Here is a 10,102-nt window from a genome sequence, read left to right as displayed (position 1 = left end):
AGACAAGAGTGGCCCTCAAAATAGTATACTTGGGTATTTATTTACTTTCTTAAAGCCCTCTGACTCTAACATTTTCAACAGCGCATTTTATTTAACAGACAAGATCATCTGTACTATTTTTATTCCCCACCCTGGTTTCATCAGCAGTATCTGGAAACAGGAACGATCCTGTGTACTGATCAGTTTTCCCAAACCCAAACCCCCAGTGCCCTAATGCTCAACGAGCTGACGTCCCTGAAAAACCCTTGGTGACAGCCGCTGGAAGAATCCCAAGGAGCAGGGAGGCTCCTCTGAGTTACCTCGGGTGCTAACCTGGGCCAGGCGCTAGGACCGCCCAGACGCCCACAGGCCGCGCACTTCGCCGCCCGTCAGAGGGGCTGAGCCGCCTCCGCGGTTACACAAGCGAGCAGGCGGCGGCAGTCCTGCTGCTGGATCGGAAGGTATTTACTTGCTATTTATCATCCAGATTTTGGACTCCGTCAATGTGCCTTTAGCGTTCCCTGAATCTGATGCTCTGAAACGCTGTCCAGCACTTGTTGGCTCACTCTGTTATTTTATGTCAATTTCCACAGCTGATGCAAGCAACAGTGCCATAAAGAAATGGGCTAGATATTTCCAGAGGCTGAGATCTGGAGGCATTTGGAGGTGTAAGTACATCGGTCACAGATTTCTAATGTGCTGGCTGTGTTAACTGTGTCTTCTGACCTTCTTCCTCCTCACTGAAGGAGCCCCACTGAAAGATGCCATCTGCATATTTCATTCCTGGAGGAACAGCGCCAAGACGGTGACAGAAAGCCCTAATGATGGGCCTGAAACTCCACTTTGGAGTGGCTGTGGCTCCCTCCTCTAGCCTGTGGGTTTGCCAGAGAAGCTGGGTTTGCAAGAGTTTTCATGGGAAAGAGCTTCTGCTCAGGGCTGCAGGCTGCTTGCTTACTGTCTGCTCTCTGTTTTCAAAGCTCAAAGATGGTCCTTTCTAATCGTTGCGGTGGTGCAGTGTAGGAGTCTTTGTTATGCTTGGTTTATTTCCAGTTTCAAATACTCTTATCTTAAATGTGGATTACCAGAAAGCTGTGGAACCATTCTGTACCTCTCAGGGAAAAGCCATTGAAGAAAATTCTAGTTTGCTTTCTCTTGACCTTACTATACTCAATATTCCAATTAGCAGGTTACACACAGAGACATTAAAATAAAAAAATCTAGGATTCCCTCTCTTGTTTGACAATAAATCTGGTTATGTGTGGTAAGGGAGTAGTTTGCTATTAGAAAACCTAAAATGAAGATGACTGTACAGAGAAAAGTGGACATTCTGTTTAAGTATTTTATGAATCAATTGAAGTTGCTTTTTTAGGGCTTTGTACCAATTTTATGCATTAAGAACTCCTTGAAAACTTTAAAGCCTTTTCAAATTGTCGGGTTAGATGATTATCTTAGAAATTAGATCAAATTTAGGAATCTTATACCAAAATGTAATAAGTAGACATATTTATAAATCCATAAAATGTTGAGTTTTATGAATGGTCAATTCATAGAAAATTTTAAAGTAAACAGTGTCATTTAATTTATTTCAGGAAACAAAATATCAAACTAAGACAAGGCAATTCATCAATAGTGAAAAAGTGACTTCAGTGAAAATGGTTTTTAAAATAGGTTTTAAAAATACTTTTAGTGGTTCAAAAATTAAGTACGTTGTACTTTCTATATTGCAGTACCTTAAGTGAGATATCAAATTACTTACATACTGAATGTTTGAAAACAGTCATAAAACTATTTTGTAGAAGGAAGAGGGACAGAGTATATGACGGAGGGAAAAATTAAGTCTTCTTTTATTTTCCATACTTTGTATATTTTTAACATTCTGACTGAATATTTACTCTATAAATATGCTACCCATATTTTTCAATATGTAACAAAAATTACAAATGGGTATATTAAATAACTTGCAACATCATTAAATGCAAATGAATATAAGTATATAAAAATAGCATGCTAATATTGCTATGTAGTATTTCTTAAGTAGGGAAAATCTTTTCGAAGATAATGCCTTGCTTCTAGTGGAAATTAGGGAAATCAGATTGGGGTTAGTAATAACCTTTCAATATTTTGTGATGCAAAAGTCATTTTGAAAGTTTATTTTTAGTCGGTATAGCAAAATTCTGGATAGCTCTGTGAACTTTCCGTAATAAAATATCTCCCTCTCTCTTTTAAAAACATTTTCTATATTCCAAGTTCAGAATGCTGACTCAATTCTTCCAATTAATACTTAGTTTGAAAATTCTTGCCCAGCATAGGATTTGCATCCTTGATCTTCAGTTTTATGTCATACTCATGCATGTCTTATCATCAATGATTTTTAAATAACTTCATTACATTTTCGGCCTAAAGACTCTTTGAATTCAGTGATGATGGGGGAAAAATCTTGAGAATACAGATCTTAGTGGGAATTTGATACTTTTCTTAGAACCTGAAACTTCTTCCTGAATTTAAGTTCTAAAACTGAGTCCACTGGCTTGAACAAATTAAAGACAGCGCTCAACCGAAATCTTGAATTGCTGGCAAACCAGTGGAGCTTAAGTTGAAGAATAAAATGCCAAAGAGGAAACTAATTTGTTAGTGTGTAAGTAGTGACTACCTGGTGATGTTATCACTGAGAATAACGATAGTCCTTGAGAAGTCTCCCTGCCTAGGAGATCCAGGTGAATGTCAATATTGTCTACGTTTACTAAGTAAGTAAGGTAGAGATTTCTAAAAGATTGATTTTGAATACGTGTTTTTATTTAAAGAGCTTCAGCAGATAGCAAATCTGGTTATACCAATTTTGCCCACAGAAATGTGAATTTTTTTCTAAAGAATATAGTATATTCGGTATGGAAATGGTGCTTAGTAAGACATTTAAGAAAGAAATAAAAAATAGCTTTTACATATTAAACCACCTACAAGAAACCAGTGTAAAGAGAGAGAAGACGCATCAGCTCAGTTTACTTTTGTTTTGGTTTTCTGAGCACCTGTGTTTTGAGTAAGGAAAGATGTCTCCTAGTAAAAGCCACAGAAAATGCACCTGGGGGCTGACTTCCAGTGGGAAGCACTTTGTGTTTGTGGTTGTTCGGTCACTCAGTCGTGTCCGACTCTTTGCGGCCCCATGGACTGCAGCACGCCAGGCTTTCCTGTCCTTCACCATCTCCCGGAGCTTGCTCAAACTTATGTCCATTGAGTTGGTGATGCCATCCAACTATCTCATCCTCTGTCATCCCCTTCTCCTCCTGCCTTCTATCTTTCCCAGCATCAGGGTCTTTTCTAATGAGTTGGCTCTTCGTATCAGGTGGCCAAAGTACTGGAGCTTCAGCTTCAGCATCAGTCCTTCCCATGAATATTCAAGATTGATTTCCTTTAGGATTGACTGGTTTGATCTCCTTGTGTTTATTGAAACGAATGTAAAGAAATGACAAGTCATCCTTCTCAATTTGTCCTGAAAAGTGATTACAGTGCTAACATGAGTTTTTCAGAATCTGTTGGCCACATATGCAAGCCACAATAAATAGGAATTACATGTAACTTGAGAATTTATTTCATATCTAATTATGATTTTCCCTTATTAAAGACCTAAAGGAAAGGCTACAAGAGGGTATCGATGGCAGGCCATGTCCATAGAAGTTACATCTGTGAAAACAAGAGGGATAAATTATGTATTTTGCTGGAATTTGGCAATAGAGGTAAGCGATTATCCATATAATCACTTTTTCAGAGGAAGCTTTTCTTGAAAGCAAAGATCTTGTTTATAGAAATTGATTTTATGAATAAAGAAATGTTTGTAGGTGCAGAAAGCTTTTAAATAGATGAGACACAGCCTTTGGGTATAAAAGGGTCACTAATAATATGAAATACATGTCATGCAGTGTTGATAAACTGATTTATCCAAACATTAATTGTCCCTACTGGTTCTCACAACTGGAACTGATGTAAATGTGTTGTGTTGTTCAGCCGCTAAATTGTGTCCAACTCTTTATGACCCCATGCAGTGCAGCCTGTCCTCCATTATCTCCTGGAGTTTGCTCAAACTTCTGTCCATTGACTCAGTGATGCCATCCAACCATCTCATCCTCTGCTGTCCCCTCTTCTCCTGCCCTCAGTCTTTCCCAGAATCGGGGTCTTTTCCAGTGAGTGCGCTCTTTGCATCAGGTGGTAAAAGTATTGAAGCTTCAGCTTCAGCATCTGTCCTTCCAGTGAATATTCAGGATTGATTTCCTTTAGAATTGACTGGTTTGATCTCCTTGCAGTCCAAGGGACTCTCAAGAGTTTTCTCCAACATCACAGTTCAAAAGCATCAATTCTTCGGTGCTCTTTATGGTTCAACTCTCACATCCATGTTTGACTACTGAAAAAACCATAGCTTTGACTATACAGACTTCTGTTGGCAAAGTGATGTCTCTGCTTTTTAATATACTATCTAAGTTTGTGATAGCTTTTCTCCCAAGGAGCTAGAGTCTTTTAATTTCATGACTGCAGTCACTGTCCATAGTGACTTTAGAGTCAAGAAAATAAAATCTGCCACTGTTTTGTGAGATACCACTAATACACGCTCATTCCCTACCCCTAGGTCTTTTATTTGAGGGAAGAAGTTAAAAACTCTTAAGGAAACATGACAGATATTAATCATGATTTCATAAGTATTTAAGTGGCAAATGAGCTTTGTTTTTCCTCCACATATAAGGTAATAACTCTAGTCTGTGCTTTAGAATCAGTATACAATTTTATTGGCAAAGGATTTAATATTTTTGGATCCTCTTTTTAAAGACAGTTGTTTATAGGTTTTTCAATGTATGCCCGGTACAGTCTTTAGACCAGTAAACAAGATATGTCCACCATTCACGGTCTCTATCATTCCATCATTTTGTGAAGGGAAATAGGCAACAAGCAATTATTATGAAGGAAACACATGATTATTAAAGTTCTTTTAAAATTATTATTATAACTTCTTTCAGATAAACCAGAATATATCTGATAGTTACTAACATGAAAATGAGAAGAGTGCTGTGGTAAAGAATGACTTGTTGGTTTTTGTAGATGGGGTTGTCTAGAAGGTTTGCTGAAAAGGTGATGCATCATCAGGGACCCCAGTAAAAGCGGCAGCCGAGGAGAGAGGAGCGCGTGCTATAACAGACAAAGTGTAGACTCTTGCAGACCTACCACAATTTAAATCCTTTCTACGTCATTCTTAAACCTGGACATGTGGAGAATTCCATCCCCTTGATAAAAACTTTACAAAATTTTGAGAACAATGACTTTTTCATCACAGAGTTTTGAGAAGAATGAGGTAACATGTTGGATGTCCAGGGCCAATTTAAATTTCCATCATAACTTATGAAGTGTTCTCACAGCTTTATGAACTCACTCCTTGGAGTATCTAGTCAAATAAACAAGTGTTGGGCTGTTTTATCACTCCTGTGCCCCTTCCTTTAAATTGGTGATTCTGTATCACATGGTTGAAGGAGGAAAGAGCACTTCCACAAACAGCAGAAAAAAAGAGCTTCGCTCCTGAAATCCCTGAAGACCAAGTCTCCTTGAGGAGCTTTGTTAGAAGCATTCATGGGAGATTTTTGATCATCTCCTCAGAAACCACCAACAGGTGCTTGATGGGGATTGATTAAGGCACTGTTCCTCCCAGGGAATGCCAGACGGAGATGGCCACACCCAAGGAACTTAGACACACGTCCCCTAGCGGGGCTGTGCTTCCTGGGCTTGGCGTATCAGCTGCAGCTTCTTGAGAAGTTCAGTGAGATGAATGTGGCATCTCACAGTGCACGGCGCAGGGTACAAGCTCAGGGCGAAGGTGCGTTCTTTGATGAACAAGATAGTTCCTTCACACTTGGAGTGACTCACATCTAATCACTTTTGGAGTTTTGTCATCTCATCAGTGTGCAGCCCTAAAATATACATGTGCACACAAACAGCCGCAGGTATATGTATGTGTGTATATGTAAGTGTATACATTGTGTGTGTATATACATATATATCTGTGTATATACACATTTCATGAGCTACATCTACATGATTACCAAATAAATAAATCATCGGTTATAATAAGTCCACAATCCCGATTCTGAGGCCAAAATTCTGTTGTGTTTACTCTGATAACTATGGGTAAATTCTCATTCTCAAGATTGCAGTTAACTCATAACTGGTCTATATTGCAATATCCTATATTTTTAATACAGAAATATTTTAATCACCGTAAAATAAGTACAGAGCAAATCCATTATTGATGGAATCCCAAAATGATTCATCTGCATCATAAATATTGTAGGTTTTATCCTTTTATATATGTTGTTTTAATTATTATCTTGCTTTTCACTTCTTTTATAAATATATATATATTTTTAAATCTTGGAATGTAGAACTTTGTATGGCCCATGACAGACCATTTTAATGCTATGCTTTAGAAAAGTTTAAATTATTCTCAATTTTCTACTTGTCAAAATTTCTAGCTAGATCAAAATTCCATTTCAGGTCCATAGCAGCTTTGCTCTCAATCTGAAAAGGGCAGAGAGACTTTCTGTCTGAGTGTAGCATATACTCTGATAAAGAATGACCTTATTTCATGTCTTGACAAGAAAAAAACCCTAGGAAAGATATAAATCTTGTATCATTCTATGCGTATGTCAAAAGTTATATATCTAAAGAACAAATAGCTCAATTAAAGAGCAATTGCTTCTGCCTAAGTGATCATCTAAATGGTGCCTTTTCATTTTGAATGGATCCCTCTCATTGTGCAGTTAAAAGATAGTATATTCCAAGTCTGTTCAAGTTCTTTTCAGAAAGTTAAAGGTTCCTTCTTTCAATAATATTCTGTCTCAACATATTAAACTTTAATGTATTCAAACTTCTCAGTTTTAGAATATTAAAATGAAGTTTAGAAAGGACTTTAGAAATCTTGGTCTACCACCTCCAGTTTAGAGATGACCATCCTGAAGTTCTAAATGGTCAGATCACAAGAAACCATGTTTTATGTTTTTCAACTGAACTTACTGTATCAGCATATAGTCTGTGAAAGTACAGTTTCAAAATGTAAAATTACAACTTTTGGGCAAATATAAAATGGATTATGTATAAGAATTTGCATTCTTAAATTTATATATTTATAAAATTTATATGCATATCAATTTATAAACTAATATACATATTCATTGCTTAAATGTGTATGTATATACATTTTATTTAATTCATTAATTAATGAAGGATATCAGTAACATGTAATGACCAGTTTGAAAAGCATTTAAAAAACAGAGTATATATTCACAATTTTAAAAAGAAGTGTTAGGGTAAGATTGTGGAGTTTAAAAAAAATATCTTTGGGGTTATCTGTTTCGTCAGACAAAAATTATTTGCATTTCTATGAGACATAAAGCTAAAGGTTAGCAGTAACTTGACTAAATCTAGGATTTTTAACCAGTATTAAACAGTGGGATGAACTAAGTCCCTTTTCTTAGACGGGGCCAATATATTATTGAAGGTACTTTCTGTCCATCATTTTGCCTCATGTCTATGGTTTAGGTCAGATATTGACCAACTAAGCCTGTTTGCCAAGTCCAAGCCCATCAGCTTTTTGTAAGTGAGATCTTATTGGAGCATAGCTTCGCCTTGATTATTTCCAGAGGTGTGTCAAGAGTGGTGATTTACTGTAGACGCCTTCTAGTGCTTGCTTTGCAAATATAAGTTCTTACAGTGTTCAGCAGCCACGAATGCCACAAAATTTACTTCTGTCTGGAAGTTTTCTTAAGGAATCTTAAGTTGAACTTTAGAATTTTGTTTTAGTACCTCTTCTACCGTGAGGCTAGGAAACCAACCCCAGAAGACTCTTTCCACTAGATTTCACCTGCAATTCCTTTACTTTTAGGTGAAACCTTCTCTTTTAGAGGTCCCTCAAATTTGCTGAGGTCCCTCGTGCGCTGAAAATAACCCTTTTGCTATCTGAGAGGTTGGGAAGCTGTCTAAGCCACGTGGGTTTGGAAGCCTGTCCCTGAGAGTCTGCTTTCTGAAGAGTCCGTGGTGCTGGCCTTATACGAGGCTCTGGGGCCGACCGCCCCTGTTGGAGACACCAGTTCAAGCCCATAGCTTACAGCGGAGCCTTCAGGCAGGCGGCAAGAAGCAGGGGGCTGTTTGATGAAGAGACTAATTGGCTGTGGTCAATTTATGACAACAACCAAGGACGTCAGAAGAGGGGAACAGAATTATTTAATTGGCTTTCATAATGGTTTGACCAATGCTCTCTCTGAGAATAAGAACATATTATGGAAGGCACCGAAGAATCTCCAGAGCCTTCCCTCCAAAGCAACTAGTTTCTGAAATTCTTTTATTAATATTTTATCTATGCAAATTAGGCTAAAGAAGTCTGAGTCTCTATTTGGTTTTGCAGTTCTTCCCATGCAGCTCTTATATAACAGTGTTGTACTTATTAGTGACTATGAAACTGCCAAACAAACCTAATTATTTCTAGCCATTTTTTCACTTTTATAAAGAAATAAATCTTTGTGATTATCAGGTGTTCTCTGAGAAATCTCAAAAATAATTTTATAAGTGAATTTTAGGGGCTTTCAAGGGTGACCTCCAAAGCTGCTAAAGTATAATTTTATACTCATGCCTCTCTGGAAAATATAAAATGAACAAATGTCAGCAATTTCACATAACTTATTATTTAATAAGGAAACCAGATGTTATGGTCACTTTGGAGAAAATGTGAGATATTATATATATGTATATGTAGGGAAATTTAAAAAGATATATGAAAGTCAAATTACTGCATCAGATTTACATATATATATGTGAAAGTCACTCAGTCATGTCTGACTCTTTGTGACCCCATGGACTATACAGTTCATGGAATTCTCCAGGCCAGAATACTGGAGTGGGTAGCTGTTCCCTTCTCCAGGGGATCTTCCCAACCCAGGGATTGAACCCAGGTCTCCCGCATTGCAGAAGAATTCTTTACCATCTGAGCCACCAGGGAAGCCTGCATCATATTTAAAAACGGGCTAATATCCAACAGGTCATAAGTCTTTGGGTTTATTTGCTCCACTGGGCAAAATTATTGGTATATATAATGGATGAAATTCTACAAATTAAGAAGTTATTTTACTAAATCTAGGTGCTTCAATTAATAATAAAAAATGAGACAAATAAGCAGGTTTCTCTAGAACTGTACTGTGTAATAAAGTAGCCCCTAACTCTTTAAATTTCTTTTTTTTTGCATTGTGTGCATGCTCAGTTGTATCTGACTCTTTGTGACCCCGTGGACTGTAGCCCACCAGGCTCCTCTGTCTGTGGGATTAGCCAGGCAAGAATACTGGAGTGGGTTGCCATTTCCTCCTCCAGGGAAGCTTCCCAACCCAGGGATCTCTTCCATTGGCAGGTGGATTCTTTACTGCTATGCCACCTGGGAAGTCCCAAATATGGCTATTAAAATTTAAGCTCAAATTAATTAAAATTGGACATATTAAAACTCTGAGGTCCTCAGTTGCACTGTCCACTTCTCACGTACTTGGTGGTTGTACTGGCTTACTGGCTAGTACTAAGTGGCTCCTGTACTGGGCAGCATTTCTATCTTCATGGAAATTTCTTTGAGATAGCACTGTGCCTGCCTAGACAATCCTTAGGCAGCCATTGACCCTTTATGATGTGAAACAGTTAAGTTCCCCACCATTTTGCCTTATTTTCAAATTTCAGAAAAATTTTCTGACACTTTAAATTGTGACAGAATTGATAACCATCTAAAAATAAAACTCAACAGTGAAGGACTGCTCTACAAATAGACTTTGTATGTGGCGTGATCAGGGCTTCCCAGCTGGCCTCTATAGTAAAGAATTTGCTTGCCAATGCAGGAGATGCAAAGAAGCATGTTGAATCCCTGGGTCGGGAAGATCCCCTGGAGGAGGAAATGGCAATCCACTCCAGTATTCTTGCCTGGGAAATCCCATGGACAGAGGAGCCTGGTGGGCTACAGTCCATGGGGCAGCAAAGAGCTGGACAAGACTGAAAGACTATCATGCCAAAACAGGAGAATTATGTGATACATGATATATTTTGGTAGCGATGCACTTTAGAGCAGTGCACA

General features: G+C 37.9%; 1 protein-coding gene across 2 annotated transcripts in view; it reads left to right on the top strand.

Moving 5' to 3' along the window:
• The first annotated feature begins 274 nt into the window (after positions 1-274).
• RAB27B (RAB27B, member RAS oncogene family) overlaps positions 275-10,102 on the top strand; it is a 171,787-nt gene continuing 161,959 nt past the window's right edge. The window contains exons 1-2 of one of the 2 annotated variants that reach the window (XM_070452500.1): positions 275-440; positions 573-647. The gene's annotated coding sequence lies outside the window, so the exon portion shown is untranslated. The remainder of the gene's footprint in view (positions 441-572; positions 648-10,102) is intronic. The other variant, XM_070452499.1, reaches the window with a different exon arrangement.

Source organism: Odocoileus virginianus, chromosome 22 (genome assembly GCF_023699985.2).
Source record: "Odocoileus virginianus isolate 20LAN1187 ecotype Illinois chromosome 22, Ovbor_1.2, whole genome shotgun sequence".
NCBI classification, from domain to species: Eukaryota; Metazoa; Chordata; class Mammalia; order Artiodactyla; family Cervidae; genus Odocoileus; species Odocoileus virginianus.
The sequence above is the reverse complement of the archived record's forward strand: the minus strand, read 5'-3'. Positions and strand labels throughout refer to the sequence as shown.